General features: G+C 58.8%; 1 protein-coding gene across 1 annotated transcript in view; it reads right to left on the bottom strand.

Annotated features, from left to right (window-relative positions):
- The window catches only part of SHANK2 (SH3 and multiple ankyrin repeat domains 2), a 506,338-nt gene that overhangs the window by 460,093 nt on the left and 29,266 nt on the right, over positions 1–16,979 (bottom strand). The window contains exon 2 of the mRNA XM_078057637.1: positions 16,848–16,948. The gene's annotated coding sequence lies outside the window, so the exon portion shown is untranslated. The remainder of the gene's footprint in view (positions 1–16,847; positions 16,949–16,979) is intronic.

The following is a 16,979-nucleotide window of genomic DNA, read 5'->3' as shown; positions in this document are numbered from 1 at the left end:
GTTACTCTTCCCCACACCCTCCATCCCCGCACCGGCCCCAGGACGCCCACGAAACCACGCATCCTGAGGCACCACACAGAAGGAAGCACCCCACGTATGAAGTCACGGTCCCCGGAAGGGGAGCGTCCCCATGAGTTCCCAGCACGCACACCTCGTGATCTCAGCTTTGCTGAAAGTCCAGCGACCATCCCCGTTCTACACAGAAGAAACAGCTCGGCACATCTGGGTGGTGAGTGGTTCGTGGCTGCCGTGTGGGTGCCATCCGCACCCCGCAGACGGCTCCGTGGGGAGAGCCCCTCCATCCCCTGGCCCGCAGGGAAGAGTCATTGCCTGATGGGTAGAAATGAATTTGGGGATGGGCTGGGGCTGCGACTCGAAACTCTTTCCAGTCTCCCTGATCCGAGGAACCTTCTAGAAGCTGCCAAGTGCCTTCGCCAATGCCACATTTCAGGGGCGCTTCTCTGAAGGGAGTAGGGCCCCTGACCCACAGGACACTGACCACAGGAGTATTTGTTCAAGCACTGGTGTGTCTGCTTGCCTGACCGCGCTGCTACGTGAGGGGCAAGGACTGTGCCCACATGGCCCACTGGGTACACAGTAGGTGCTTAACCACGGAGGAGTGCGGAGTGAGTGAACGGCGACCCAGCTGCGAGGGTCCGAGGGGCACAAACGACTCCCTGCATTTAAGGGGGGGCCTGACAGATGCTGGTACCAGCCGGGCCACAGCCTCTGTACTGGGAAGCCCGCCCCACCCGGGAGGCTGCTGGTTCCCGGCCTCACCCTGTCTCACTCCACACCCCCCACCCCCCGGGGCCCAGGCAGGTAAAGGAACAAGAGCTCAGAATGTGAAAGAGAGCAGAGAGCACAGTCAGCCCCCCCAGGGGCTCAAACCCACGTACCTTAGCAGCACACGTGGGGGATGGGCGGGGCTTACTGACCCCATTTCAGAGGTGGGTAGACCGAGGCCAGAGAGGTGAGGGTATTCCAGGCCCACAGCCAGGCAGAGGCAGAGCGAGAACCCAGGGCCCCCAAATCCATGCTCAGCATGCTCCCCATCTCAGGCAGCCCCCCCAGGAGCCTGCAGCCAGGTGGCCCTGCACAGGTGTCCACAGAGGCCACCGCCTGGAGGGGACCCAGCACAGGATGACCTTAGGAAAGTGCCCGAGTCACAGGTGGGCCAGAGCACGTCAAGGTGGACCCCTGGGGTGCTACTCCTCTCCACATGGGGCTCCCGGCCCCACCTGGACTGCCACACGGCCCACTGCATGTAACGGCCACCGTCTCAGGTTAAGACAGAAAGTGCAGAAGGTGAAAAATGAACGTGGTGCTGACCCAGGTGTCAAAGCCACGGCCCAGGAGGCCAGGGAGCCAGACGTCCGTGGGACAGCCCGCACCGGGGCCAGGGGACTTTGGCCCTGTCTTGTTTTCCAAATTTTCCACGGGGTAACTAAGTAAAGTTTTATACAGAAAACACATGAAAACCCCCAGATCTAAGTGACCCCAGACATCCACACGGGGGGGCAGCCGTTAGAATCAGGTGAGCCTGGCATGGGGTCCCTGGGATGTGACATCGTGGCCCCCACCTGCATGGCTCGGGGAACATCCTGCTTGCTGAGGACGGGCTCGGTGAGTTATTAATCACTTCGTTCTTCATCACCCACGGCCGCATCAGACATTGTGTACTGACTGGTCTCCATGGCCCTGGACCAAAGGCTTCGTCCCCCATCCAAATCACCCCAGCTCTTGCCTTCGTCCCCCATCCAAATCACCCCAGCTCTTGCCTTCGTCCCCCATCCAAATCACCCCAGCTCTTGCCTTCGTCCCCCATCCAAATCACCCCAGCTCTTGCCTTCGTCCCCCATCCAAATCACCCCAGCTCTTGCCTTCGTCCCCCATCCAAATCACCCCAGCTCTTGCCTTCGTCCCCCATCCAAATCACCCCAGCTCTTGCCTTCGTCCCCCATCCAAATCACCCCAGCTCTTGCCTTCGTCCCCCATCCAAATCACCCCAGCTCTTGCCTTCGTCCCCCATCCAAATCACCCCAGCTCTTGCCTTCGTCCCCCATCCAAATCACCCCAGCTCTTGCCTTCGTCCCCCATCCAAATCACCCCAGCTCTTGCCTTCGTCCCCCATCCAAATCACCCCAGCTCCTGCCAATGCCTCCTGGCCCTCACAGGCTGGCAGTGAAGAAATCAGACCAGGGAGGCCAGATCGCCCTCCGTTCCAGGGACCTCCATCTAGTGGGACGGTGGGGGTGCAGCGGGGTGGTGACAGCGAGTCACGGCAGGAGAAAGGCCAACAAGGAGTCTGGACACAGGGGAACCTTGCCAACAAGGAGCCCGGCCCCGTGTTTAAGTAACAAAAGAAAAGGGGGGCTGGCCACACCCCCACAGGCCCCACCCAGGCCCCACCCAGACCCCACTCAGCGCTCATGTGTCTGGACCCTTCCTCAAGATGCAGTCGGTCCTCCCTGACTCTTCCGATGGAATCCTTGTACTTTGCAACATTTGCTCCATGGAAATTTCAGGGCTGGTACTAGTCACCCCAAGGGCTCCGATGAGTCACCCGAATCACTCCCAAAGAGTGATTCTATCAGGGCCTCTGTGGGGACCTGGACGTGGCCAGGGCCTCCTGGACCCATGGCCCCAGGAGGATCGGGCAGGTCATGAGAGGGACCTGGGCCCCTGGGGAAGCTGAGCTGGTTGGAGACCCTCAAGGAGGAGGTGGTGTGTGTGTTCCAAAATAAGAAACTAAATGTGGAAAAGACCAGTCCCTGGGCTCACCTTTCGGGACTCCCCATTCAGGGCCCGGGTCTGTGGGTGAGGACAGAGGAAATGGGACTCCTGTTTCCATTAGCACCACGCCAGTGACTCCAGCTGATGAAGGAAACGCAGCCATGGGCATGCGTGGGGCGAGTCCACGAAGGCAAACCCACCTGTCTGCTGGTGACGGTGACAAGACAGCAAACCCCTGTGAGTCATCGGGGCTCAGCATGTGCTAACAACCCAACCTCCCAAGACCCCTGCCAGGCAGGGAACGAGACCAGCCCTACGTCAACGAGGAAAGAGAGGCTCAGAGAGATAAAAACCACCTAAGCCAGGAGCTGCTACGTGGTAGCACCAGGACGTGGTTCCGCACAGCGTGGACGCGGCGCCCATTCTCTTCCAGGCTGTCCTGCGGTGGTGGTGAACTCAGCAGGTGGCGGTTAACTCAGCAGGCCTGAGCCGCCCAAACCTGGCCCATTGCAAAGACAGGCTAGGCCCCTGCCTGGCTCCTGGGAATGATCTGCCTGACACAGCGTCTTTGCCCCCCACGAGGCCTTGGGCCACATCACATCGCTGATGCCAACAGTGTGATTTGTGGCTGGGGGGGGGCCTTAGCCCATCTGGTCCCAGCTTAACCTCTGGAGGGACTGGACACCAGGGTCAGCCGTGCCTGGTGACCAACCCCCAATAAGATCCCGGGACTCCGGGCTCGAGGGCCTCCCCATCTGGCCACAGTTCACACGTGCTGTCCCGCATGGCTGCCGGCAGAATTCAATACCGCCCGTAAGACCCCACTGGGAGGACGCCTGGCCACTGGCGCCTGGCCTCTCTGGACGGCCGCGTACCTCTGCTGATGTTAACCTGGATCCTCCCGCCATGTGAACCGTAACAGCTTCACCGAGGTCCGTGCCTCCTTCTAGAGAATCGGTGATCCCCAGAGTGGTCTCGGGGACCCTGAACGTAAGTGTCTTGTCCATCTGCGGCTGTAATCCTAAGGAGCAGACTTCACGGCAAAGGTGGGGAAACTGAGGGCTGGACTGATTTATAAGAACATAAGTTGCTTTTTGATAACTGTCAGAAATGTCAAACGAACAACAGAGAGATGATCCCAGGAACGGCTGCTTCCATGGTGACCAGAGGACCAGGGCCAAGCGCACGCGACTTCTCCTGGGATGGGGGCTGCTTCTGCAGGAGGAATCCCACAGGCAGGTAACAGGATCCGGTGTGCATCCCATCTGGGCAGCCTGGACAGCTGTGAGGCAAGGCTGTGCAGGGAGGGACCCGAGTCCCCACAGACAAACTCCCGGGTGACGAGGCACAGAGGTCTCTCTCCTCCCCTCGGCGGAAGCGGGTGCAGCAGGACGGCTGAGGCAGGGCTTCTTGGCACAGCCCCCCGCCCCCGGGCATCTGTCCCGTGCCGGCCAGCCCTGCACTGCTAGCGGAGAGCAGAACTCCTGCTCACCTGGGCCCCGTCTCCTTTCGAGATGGCTCCCGTATAAGCCAGATCAGACTCACAGAGGAGAGACCAAGGGCGAGCGTCACGTCCTCACAAATAGTCCTTCGTCCGTCCATGCTGCCTACAGACCCACGCAGCCCAGGGTCCCGGGAAGGGGCTGGATGCCCACGCCCTAGAGGCACCACCTCCCCACTGGCCCATCCACGGGATGCTGACGGGGATGCCAGGCAGAGGAATGAGTGTCTGGACCCGGGGCTGGGCGCGTGGGACCCTGTCCCTCTGAGCACGGAGCTAAGGGCAGGCGGGACAGAGCCAGCCTTAAGTGGAGTCAGCCTGACGTCTGTACCCCACTCTGCTCCCCTTTCCCACGAAGGGAGCCCCCGTGGGGTACAAAGGGAAGAAACCAGAGGAGGGAAGACCCTGGGTCCCCAGGGCTCTTGGCAGTCCCACTCCAGGAGGCCACACGCCCGCCGGGAACCTGGAGTCGGTGCCGAGTGTGACCAGAAGCATCCCAGGTCCTGGGCTCTTGCTGGTGCCGCCCAGCCTGCCGGCCTGGACCATACCTGTCACTGTCACCAGCTCTGGGCCGTCTGGAATCCGCAGTCACGGCCTCTGTCAGAGGATGTTGCCCCAGGCAGCTCCAGGCTAGCCTCCCTGGCCCCAACCGGGGACACGCCCCGCCTGTACTCGGCCGGCCACAGCCCACGCTCCTGCCAGGGTCTCCGACTTCCAGCCTCTTTACTCCATCCTGGGACCCAGCAAAGGTGGCACAGTCCTGCGGGAGGCGGGCGGGAGAGCTCGGCCACAGCGTCCCCGGGGCGTCACTGGCCCCCTGCCCGCGCCCCTCGAACAGAATTCTCCCACCAGGTCCTCGCACACCTGTTTGCTGGGATTAAATGTAAGGAGGCCCATGTCAGAATTGCACAGGTTCCTGAAACGGGGGTGGGAAACCTTTGGATTATCTCTACATTCCAGCAGGAGGAACGTTCTGGAAAGGGGCAGGTCTGCCAACGCTGCTTCCCCCGACCTACTGAGTCACCCCTACGCATGCCTGGAATTCTGGACTAGGGACGGCTATCCATTAGCTGGCTGGTGGCTGGGGAGCGGCAGAGTCTGCAGGGGAGTCCAGAGGGCCGTGTCCTGGGTCACTGTCGGTGGCTGAAGGGAGACCTGAGGCCCAGCAGGGCTGCCCTTAGACTGTGGCAGGGGGAGGGGCTCCAGTCACCACGAGGGTCTCACCAGCCCCATGCCCCATCCTGGGGGACCCACATCTGACTTCAGTCCCTGTGCCCCGAGCCGGCCCATGCGGTACTCTCCCTGTCCCCTCACGTGATGGCTCCATGAATGGAAGAGGGACGACGACCCAATGAGCTCTCCAAACCAGCGCGGACCCCCGCGCGGTCAGGCGTTTGCTCCTGCGCAGGTGGGAGGTGCGGAGGGACCGTCCATGCCAAGTCTTCAGTGCTTTCCTTAACTCCTGGCGGGTGCGTTCACAGACGCTCCTCCCCATTCCCAATCCCATTTGAGAGACATCGCGCAGACAGGGGCGCTCCCCAGAAACACCGGATGGGCCTGAACTACGTCTCCATGTGGCAGTGGCTGGATTCTCCTCTGCCTTTCATGCTCTGTGAATGTGAATCCATTCCATGAGCTGAACCCCCTCTGATAACACCCAGGGAGGATCCGCGCGGAAGGCGACCACACGCGCACGTGGGTGGGATGGCCACGCGGGAGGGAGCAATAAACAGAGAAGAGGAAGAGAAGCATAAGTATCCAGAGAAAGTGGGAACCCACGGCGATCCTCCCATCCCTGCCCATGCCTCTGATCTACTTCCACGTGCACAGGTGTGAAGACACAGTGACATCACACAGCCCCTCCCCCGGCTTCCCCAAGACCGGGCGCTACCTACACACATGGTAAGTCTGTAATAGGATAGAGACATCACGGGGAGGAACGGACAGATGGAGGGAGGGTGGGAGGGAAGGAGGGAAAGAGGGAAGGAAGGAAGGGAGGAAGGACGGAAGGAAGGCAGGAAGGCAGGAAGGCAGGGAGGGAGGGAGGGAGGAAGGAAGGAAGGAAGGAAGGAAGGAAGGAAGGAAGGAAGGAAGGAAGGAAGGAAGGAGACAATGTGGATTCCACCAGACAGAACATTGCAGAAAAGGACCGTCCCAGTGGCCAGGACTAGCTGCCCCGGACCCTGTGAGCCTGATTCCTCCCCAGTCAGGTCTGCTTGTCCTCAGCTCTGACCAATTCTCAAGGTGGCATTTCCCTGGAAGCCAGCCCTGAGCCGGCCTTTCTGGGAGGCAGGCCCTGGAAGGGGGCAGAGGGCACTGCTCATCTCTGGACAATGAGTAAAGAATTCCTCTGTATCCGTTCCTGTAGGTTTTATGAGTTACCCTTCCCTGACTTTCAATTGATTCCATTAACAAATCAGAGACAGAGACGGGGATTAGAGCCCTAGGGACATGCTGGGTTTGGCAGTCTGAAGGCTCCCCAGAAAAACTTCTGAAGGCCTTAAAAAGTCTAAAATCCAACTAAAGAAAGCCGCCCTGTAGTTCCAACTGTCCCATTATCACTGTATTTTAACCCAGGAGGGGCACTGAAAGCAAATGCGGCCGGAAAGGCACCCTGGAGGGCTTGAAGTGGGTGCTGCTGGGTGGTGGGACGTGCCAGGGCAGGGGGCAGCCGTCAGGGAAGGAGGAAGCCCCAGCAGAGCTGAGAGCAGAGAGGACGTGCAGATGGCCAGGGATGAGGCTCAAGTCCAAGGACGGGAGTGGAATCCCTGCCCCGTAAACCCTACTCCTCCGGGGCTGCGTTCCAAATTCCAGGGCAGTCCAGCCGCCTGAGCAGGGTTCGCCCCTCCCCTACCCCACGGAGTCCTGGGCAGGTGCTTGGGACACGGCAGCCGGCCGTGAAGGAGCTCCCGGGACAGCGAGGTTGGCATAACGGAGGGGGCAAAGGGCGTCTGGTGGGAGGCCAGTAAGACACCAGCATGAGCCCCAGATGGAAATGCACAACACGGTAACGCAAAACAGCCAGAGCCCAAGGGTGCACCCACACATGCACACACACACCCTTGGGGTTCAGACAAGAGTCTACTACATTTTGGCATATCACGGGCCAGGGAGATTAAGAAAAAGAAATCTCACAACGCAACTGGGATGGCCAACATTTTATTTCCCCAGGGCAAGATATTTTAGGAAGCAAGATGCACCATGAGCACCAGCCCTAACGGGAAGGTCACTCGCTCCCAGTGTCGGGGAGGAAGTCAACACAGAACACGGCCTGTCCTTCAAATCAAATCCACGGAGCTTCACATAAAGCTCGCTGTCAGGGGCCAGGTCTCTGCATGTCACCCAGGACTGGGGGAAGCTGGTTAGGAACTGGTGGCCGCGGGGGAGCCTGGACGCTGGAGGCCAGCCCATCCCCAGGCCACGAGGATGGTCTCCACAAGGTGTGGGTAAAGTGCATGGAGCCCAGGGTTGGGGGGCTTCCAAGGGGCTGTTCTAATCCAGAAGCCACATTGCAGTGCAGGGGGGCCCCCAGCCAGGCCAATCAGGACGCACATCTCCCTTCCCACCCCCAGAAAACAACAGCACAGATGCCCCAAGCTGTGTGCGCGGCCGACTCAGACACCGCTTTGCTTTGGCATGACCCCGCAGAGGGTGCTCTGGCTCAGGGACCCAGCCAGGCGTAGCGTGGGTCAGGGGTCCCGTGGCACACGGAACCTCCACTGTGCCCCGTGTCACAGAGCCCCCTCATGGACAGCGTGTTCACAGGACCACGGCATTTGGCAGGTGTGCACACACCAACACACGCACGCGCACACACAGACCCGCTTCCTAAACCTTGGACACAAACTCCCAGAACTCCTGACCCTCTCACAGAGCTATGAAGCCCCACAGCAACTCCCCTGCAGCAGGACAAGCTTGGATTCCAGCCCAGCACCAGCTCACCTGGCCGGTGGCCCGGCACGAGACCCTCTCTGCTGGGTGTGTCCCTGCATCCTCGGACAGCAAGTGCTCTGGACGCAAGCTTCTTATGTGGGTCCCCCAACATGGCCCCTGCCTCCAGCTGCTCGGGGAGACACACTGGGGGGCACCCCCGCCCCAGATCCCGTGGTGTGGGCTCCGTAGGGGGAACCGGGGAGTGGCAGGAACCTGCCAAAGACTGTTTAGACCCACGTCCTCACAAAGATTCTCAAAGAAGTCTGTGACCCCCACATGTGAAAAACGGCTGGCTTAGGTAACTTCCACGGGCCCTTTCGACGGTGAACCTCAGTCTGAGGGGGTCCCCGGGGCTGTGCTGTCGATCCGCCCTTGGTAATCTGTGGTTAAGGCCCAGTGTCACCCCCGGGAGAAAATCCCTGGTTTGGCCACATGGCTCTTCTCATTTGGAAGAAATGAGTATACGTGAGTATTCACAGGAATATAACTTTATTTACATCCGGCCTCGCCTGACTTCTTTCTCACCAGCAGGGTGTGTCCCTGAGCCCCAGGAATCCACCTGCACACGGAGAAGACCGGCTGGTAACTCACTCCACCCAGTTACCGCCACCCACTTGGTGCGGGCTTCCGGAGAAACCACATTCCACCCCTGCCCCCGGGCCCTCCCTGCTGCAGAGAACTCGCTAGCAGACCCGGGGCTGCAGGTAAAAGATCTCAGCGAACAGAGACTGGACGTGTGGCTGGTGCCCTTTCCTCCCTTGCACCTGGGATCCTGGGACCTCCAACCCTGGGAGCCGGCTCCTTGGGGTCACCGCAGCCCTAGAAGCTGCCTGACCCCGCCCGCGGTAACAGCTCCAAGACTTCACAGGCCAGGTGGCCTCCCTGGGACTCCCTGGCTCTCCCGTCCCTGAGACCCGCCTGCTGGGACGTTTCACCAAAATGGAGTCACACAGTTTGTGCTCAGCCAATTCTCCCTCTTCTTCTTCTTCAATCCACTGTTGGGGAAAGCTCTGGCCTTGCCCAAAGTAACCTCTGCCCACGGCTCTGAATCACTTCAAAATACAAGAAGGTAACATACCTGAGCCACCGGAGCTCAGTGTCCACCCCAAAGCCGCTTCTGTTAGGTCCTCGGCTTTCACTAAGTTCAGACGGTACTTGAAAACCATATTGTTTTTGTTTTTGTTTTTGTTTTGCAAAACCCCAACTGAAAACACCATGTCACGTGAAAAACATTCCTTAGACTGGAGTGCCAAGGAAAGTCTGCTCTCCAGATGAATTACTGTCAGACAATTGGCCTTTGTTACCCCACCTTTCCCTTTTCACCCTGGCTACCAGGAAGCCCAGGGGTAAGAACCACATGTAAGGGTAAAGATGCTCTCTTGCCCCAGAGGTTGGTCTTAAAGACCCCTAAGGGTTAGAGCGGAGTTTTACCAGTGGGGCCGGCAGCAGAATCATCTGGGAAGTAGGCTAAGAAGACAGATTTCTAATGAACTAGATTTCTTGTGGATGCAGTCTTAGAATCTGCAAGATGCCGGGGAATTCTTGGTCCTCGGGTCAGGCTCTGCGGTCAAAGTGAAATGACACAGCCCATCTCCTAGGACGAAGCAGGCCTTTCTGGAGAAACTGATCTAGTTGTTGTCTTCCTCCTTGGGGAGGAGCATGCGCACAGCCTGGGTGCTCTCAGCAGGGGCCGCGGTGAACCTAGCAGACAGGCAGACTGGGCACGAGGGGCCAGCACTGCTGAGAGATGCTGAAGCAGTCAGTCCTTGGCTGAGATGCGCAGGAGGATTCACAGGACGAGCACGGCGAACGCCAGCCCCATCCCTGGACCTCCTAACCCAGTCCTCACGGGGCTGCAGCAGTTTCCGGGAAGACTCCAGTCCACCGGAGAAGCGTGCCACCTCCCCGACTCCGACACCCAGCCTGGGCCCCTGCTCCCCGGCTCCCCCACCCCAACGGGGGCTGCAGATGTTTCTTTCCCCAAGCGCCTCACTGGCAACCAAGTCTGAACTGGAAGGAGGAGGCAAGGGGGAGGCCAGGAGGGAAACCCAGGGGTCGGTTTCTCCCCCTTGATGCCCCAGGCTGCAGCTGCAGCCCATGCAGGCCCAGGGAGCACGGTGCCCATGGTGCTTCACAGAGAACGTGCGGGTGGAGATAGGAGACCCCCACCTCCCCAGCCAAGGACATGGGAACAGGGAGGGGTAGCGGACAGAGCAGGGGGCCAAAGCCCAGGGTCAGGGACAGAACCATCAGGGACGTGGGGCGTGCCAGAGGACACGTCTGGATCCCCAGCGCTGACCTTATGAGCAGGTGGCCTGGGGAGTGTCCCACCTCCTCCTGCCTCCGCACCTCCTACTGTAGTGAGAATCACCCATCTCAGTGTTAGGATGGGGGGCTATGATGTGCCCACCGAGCTCGCACGTGAAGATCCCGGGCGGCCAAAGCAGACAACGGGAGAGAAGCTGGCCCACCAGAAATACACAAGGTAGGAGGAGGGAGCACAGGGCTCCAGGTGGCTCCTGGCTCCGGAGGAGGCCGGGATGAAGTTCTTGAAGGCAGGGGGGTGCCTCGCATGTCTGTGGAGGAACCTTTAAATGCATGGGACGCTCTGGGGCATTTCCGTGGGAGTGTCCGGCCCCAGCGTGGACACAGAGGATGGAGATGCTCACTGCCCACCGGTGGTGCCCAGGCGGGGCCTGGCAGGACACGCTGGGTCCTCTGTCCTCAGCCCACTCCCTCCAGAGGCTCTAGGGAAGGACACTTCCTGTCTTTTGCAGCTCTTGGGGGACCAGGCGTCCCTGGGCTTGTGGCCGCAACCGTCAGTCTCTGCCTGGGGCACCATGGGGCCCCTCCTCTTCTGTGTTCCCTCCCTCCTGCTCCCTCGGGTGGACCCCCCACTACAGCTTCTGCTCCGTGCCCTTGCCGGTCATCACGTGCTGCCGAGCAGTTGGTCATTTCCAGTTACGTTCGGTTTTGTCCCATTACGACACCAAGATTTCCTTATTCCCGTATTCCTCTTTTCTGGAAATCATAGTTTATCCTGGTTTTTCACGATCATAAATCGTACCAAGCTGAACATCCTTAGGTTTGCAAATACACGTCACTCTTCCCTCAGGTAAATTCCCAGGGCGGGATCTGGGGACCGAGGAGGGCGCCCATCCTCCTGTTAAGAGGATGTCTACGCTACCCGAGCAAAGGAACATGCCGGCTCCTTGCCGCGGACCACTTCACCATCACGTGGGCCATTCGGGGCATCGGACCCAAACAGTGTCTCTGAAATGCAAGAGCCTCCATCCGGACATCCCCACGACGGGGCACCAATGGCGGCAAAGACCCAGCGGGGGCATCTGAGCAGCCCCCTCTGCACGTCTTGAGCAGGTGTGATATTCCTGTTCTGGGGCCCGGGAGCTGGCCAGCTCCCGCGAAAACAGCTCTTCAAACAAATCATCTGCATCGTGTTTTTCATTTTCTGTATCTTCTCATGTTCTGGCATCTCTGGGGTGGGGGGTGCTGACACACCCGGGTCGTGGGGTAGACTGCCCTGCCCAGGCCAACGCCGCACGGGGCACACGGCTGACGATCAAAATGGACTCGGCAAGACCCCGAGGAGACAGCACTGTGCACCCAGCAGGACGGCCAGGATCAAAGACAGCCAGAGGCTGGCAAAGGCAGGAGCCCTCGGACGAAGCTGTCTGCAAGGCGAATGGTTCTCCACTCGGGGGAACGGTCCGGCGGCTCCTGAAAGGTTAAACCCGGAGCTGCCCAGAGATGCAGCAAAGCTATCCTTCCCAGCTGCAGACTCTGAAGACACGAAAGCCCAGGTCCACACGAAGCTCATCCGGGGACATTCGTGGCAGGCTTACTCATAACGGACGTTGTAGCGGGAATGGCGCAAACGTCCACCCCGATGAACAGACAGGTGGCATGAGGTGCATCCATCACCGAGAAACAGGAGCGACACCCTGACACCTGCTCCAACGTGGACGGTCCTGAAGACGCTGCGTGGAAGCAGCCACACACGAGAGGCCACACAGTGTGCGACTCCACGTAGGTGAAATGTCCGGAAGAGACAAGTCCGCACGGATAGAAGGCAGACGGCTGGCGGCTGGGGGCGGGGGAGGGGAGGTGACCGCTAACGGGCTCAGGGGGGTCTTTGCGGGGGTGGGGGGAGGGCGATGAACACGCTTTAAAGTTGACTGTGGTGAGGACGACAGAGCGGCGTGAATGCACAAAAAAGAACTGGACGGTATTCTCTTTAAACGGGAACGCAGGGTGGGTGAATTACATCTCCATAAGGCTATTTCTTAAATTTTTTAGACCGAATCCGTGGTGCCCCGAGATGGGTGGGTGGCCGCAGGGTCCGGCACATTTACCTGCCCCCCAGTCAGGAAGCACAGCACTGCTCGGCGCAGGGCACAACGGCCCAAGCTCCCTGACCTCCAAGACCTCTTGATGACCAAGAGTCATGTGAAGAGCCAAAGACCCCATGAGCAGAGGTAAGTTACAAACAGAGCGCTGGGCAGAACTAACTGGGAGGAAAGCCCAGAACCAGCTCTGTTTTATGGCCAACCCAGCCCTGCATGATAAGCCTGGTTCTTCCAGTGGACACTGGGCCTAAATGCCTCCCTGCGCGGCACCCCAGCAGGAAGGAGCCCCCTGTCCAGGGTCAGCACCCTCCACAGATGGAAGCAAGCCACATAACTTAACCAAGACTCTGTGGGCTTTAGACCAGGGGGCCACCAGATGCCACCATGCTGTGTGCCCGTGCCCCTGGGATTTGTGGAGAGTGAGCTGGTCCCAGCCTCCCATCAGAGACCCACTGCTGGTTCTCAGCACTCAGCGTGCCCAGATCGTGCGTTTCTGTAAAGAGCCAGCTCAGATATATTTTCAGTTCTGCAGACCACATGGTCTGTCACGTCCAGGACGCTGCTGGAGCGTGAAAACAGCCCGAGGTGGCATGCAAAGGAGCAGATGTGGCTGTGTGACAATAAAACTTTATTTACAAAAGGCAACCTATAGACTGGGGGAAACCATTTTGCAAATCACATGTCCAGCAAGGGATTAATATCCTTAGTATATCAAGACCTCCTATAACATAATGACGGAAATCAAACAAACCCATTGGAAAATGGGTAAAGGACTTGAATGGATATTTCTCCAAAGAAGATACAGGGATGGAGAATAAGCCCACGAAGGGATGCTCAGCATCCCTAGTCATCAGGGAACACTAATCTAAACCACAGTGAGATACCACTTCACACGCCCTAGGATGGCTATGAGCAGAAAGACAAAAAACGTGCTGGAGAGGACGTGGAGAAACCAGGACCCTTGTGCACGGCTCCTGGGAAGGTAAAATGGGGCAGCCGCCCTGGAAAGCAGTTTGGCGACTCCTCTAAAGCAAAGCAGAGTAACCGTGTGACCCAGCAAGCCCACCCCAGGGCATCTCCAGAAGAACAGAGAGCAGGGCCCTGAACAGGTGTCTGTACATCCATCCCCGTAGCACTCATGAAAACAGCGAACAGGCGGAAGAAAGAGACCCAAGTATCCATGGATAGACAGATGCGTGGGTACACAAGACGTGGTCCATCCACACACTGGACTGTGACTCCACCTGAACACGAGGGGCACGCTGACACCTGCCACAGCATGGACAGACTTTGGGGACGTGATGCTGAGTGAAATAAGCCAGACACAAAAGGACAAATACTGCAGGATTCCACCCATACGAGGTCCCTAGAGTCTCCAGATCCATGGAGACAGAGAATGGATGAGGGGCCCCCGGGCTGGGGGTGGGGTTGCCTCGTGTCTCAGGGGGACATAATTTCTATTTGGGAAGATGGAAAGTTCTGGAGACAGATGGTGTAGACGGCTGCACAACAGTGTGAATCCACTTAATGCCCCTGAGCTGTGCATTTAAACACAGCTAAGCGGTACATTTTACTCCACGTGTAATTTACCAACATTAAAAAAAAAACACCTTATCAACAAAAGCAGAAGATGGGCAGGGTTTGGCGTGTGAGCCAGGGTCTGCCGAGCCCGGACTCAGAACCACATGCCCTGGCCCTTGATTTTGGAGCAGACGCTTGAGCATGGCTGCGGGAGGCAGAACTGTGGCCCAAGCCGCACGCTCGCAAGGCCCGTCTGCCATCCCCTTCACCGCCCAGGACGATCACCCGGAGCATCAGAAACCCTCTCTGCCATCTGATTAATCCCTAGGGGGTGTCTGATTACACCCACAAGCGGCAAGGATAATTTGAGGCCATAACAAAGAACACTGGAGGCAAACCAAGTCCTTGAACTCGTAAGCTAGCGCCTCGGGTCGCCTGCTAGAATTCGCCATGGAGAGTAAATCAGTCGTCACTGTGAAGTGCAACCCTCTGCCACTAATGATGTGACGTCCTGGCTAGTCACTGAATTGCCACTCAAGGGTAATGTCCCGTTCTTCCTGCGTGGCAGCAGGAGGTGGTCGCGGCCCGAAGCCTGAAGCCCAGAATCCACGCGGGTTTACGATGTGATAAACATCTCCCCGCAGACGATGCTGCGGCCAGGGCGCAGGGGACGCCAGGGGCCCACACGGGGGCCACACGTGATGAGTGGAGGCCTGTAGGACATGGGGAGGCCGCTGAGGATCAGGGTCCCTCGGTGGCTTCCCGATGAGGCAGCACTGGGGCGCATGAGGACGCAGGACGGGGCAGCTGGGAGGGAGGAAAAGGAGACCAGAGGAGCCTCGGCCTGACCGATAATTCTGCCCCCACTCCGCCACCAGCCCAGGACCCGGCACTGCCTGGCCCACAACGTCCCAGTGAGGGAAAGCCCTCTCCATCCACAGCACAAGGGCCTCCAGCCATCCTGCCTCCAGCCGAGAGGCCCTGGGATGCTCTTTTCGGGCTAGTCTCTCCGTGAACGGCCACCCCCTAAAGCAGGCCAACTACCACTGGAGATTCACCCCTAACCTTCACGAGGGGCCCAGACCGGCTCTTTCCTCCTTCCTTCTTCGCCTTGTGTGGCAACGACCACCATCGCCGGGGTGGGGACTCTGAAATCCAGTGCTCCCCACCATTGGGGAGCCAACAGAAGTTCCCTAAGAACAGACTCAAGACCCAGCCCTGACAAAGGATTTGCAGAGAACTGTCCACAGGGTAGCCCACCACCACAGACCCCGGGATGGTGACAGGCCAGAAATCCAATCAACTGGCCAAGTGTCCTTTTCCCAAGAAAACCCAGAAGTAAGAAGTCTCAGGGATGTTCAGCCTGGTCCTGAACTAACGCGGCCCAGCTGGCCTGACGCCGACCTCCCCAAAGGCAAGAATGATGAATGAGCACGTACAACGTGCAGACCAGGGTTCAAAGCCAGGTGGTTCCTGACAAGGGAACAGCATCGGGCATCAGCTGGAGACAGAGAAAGGGGAACCCCGGCTCTGCCCACTCGGCCGTGACAGCTGGGGCTGGCATGTTCCTTCACGGAGCCCGCCACCAGCCCCCGGCCCAGCCAGAATGCCCCTCTTTGCCCAGGGGAGGGGCAGGATGCAGCACAGAGCACGCAGAGGACCAGCACGGAAGGGCCTGAACAGGGGAATTTCAGGCAGGACTGGGTGTGGTGCTCCCAAAGCCGACGGTGACCAGGACCGGGATGGGGCAGTGGCTCTGTCCCTTGGCTCTTACCTGCTGTAGTTATATCCTCAGGACACATCCTCACTGGGGTCTTGGAGGGTGAAACAGATCTTAGTGTTTTTAAGTAAAAGGTATAGACAGAACAGGCTCTCAGACAGATCTACAGCATTTCGCAGTGTTAACATTTCACTGGGGTGGACAATTAGGAAAAAACGTCTAAAATGTCTTCTCAGATGGGCAATTAAAAAAGAGAAGTTTGAGAAACACTGTCCAAAGGGGTTTGGGCCTCCCATACTGTCCTTGATGGTCCCCGGCTGCAGGGCCAGGAGAGAGGACACGTGTGCTCTGCCCGGGCTGGACTGAGCTACTCCGTGCCCACGTGGCTGTGAGTGAGGTGTGTACCTGCTGGTGACCACGTCCTCCCGAGAACGCAATGACCTCGCTTTCCTGTGCAACTGGTCAAGGTAAGATCCACATGCGGGCAGCACTCAGCAAATGCCCATTTTTAACCACAGGCTGCACATGAAACCATGCCAGCAGGGCACACAGTAGGTGCTCAGTAAAACAGGCGCTGGGCACTAGGCCATGAGCTCAGGGCATGCCTTGACTCTGCAGAAACACCAAGCATGGGCTTCCTGCCATTGTTCCCTGCCCCCAGGCACAAACGGGTGCTCCCCCCCCTCCTCGGGGTCCATGCAAAAATGGGGCAGGGATGCTCAGAGAAGCCCCCTCATCCACCATCGACCCTTAGACGCACTGGCTGGGTCCAGCATGGGCACAGCAACAAGGAGCAGAGAGGAAAAGGCAGGGCTGGGGCCTCGAGCTATGGTCCCGTTAAGTCCCCTCGAGGTCACATCAGCTGGTGACCAGGGGGCAGCTTTGTTTCCCCAGGCTTGAGGACAACCCCATCCACCCTCTCCCCATTCTAACACAAAACCAGGGGCCCGCCTGCAAGGAACTGACCATTCTCTGGCCATGGTGCAGAAGGGGTGAGAGGTGGACCACACCACGACAGGGGTGACTGGCTCACAGGTGAAAAGGATGAGGAGGGAATGCTCAAACTCACCAGAGGTGTTGGCCGACTGGGCCCTACAGAAAAGCTTCTTAGAACAGGAGCTGTCTGTGCTCCGGTGGGCCAAGGCGCGGAGACTGGAGGGGCTTCCAGAGCTGGGAAAGACAAGAAAACCAGGACACGGTC

Source organism: Halichoerus grypus, chromosome 11, assembly GCF_964656455.1.
Source record: "Halichoerus grypus chromosome 11, mHalGry1.hap1.1, whole genome shotgun sequence".
NCBI lineage: Eukaryota > Metazoa > Chordata > Mammalia > Carnivora > Phocidae > Halichoerus > Halichoerus grypus.
The sequence above is the reverse complement of the archived record's forward strand: the minus strand, read 5'-3'. Positions and strand labels throughout refer to the sequence as shown.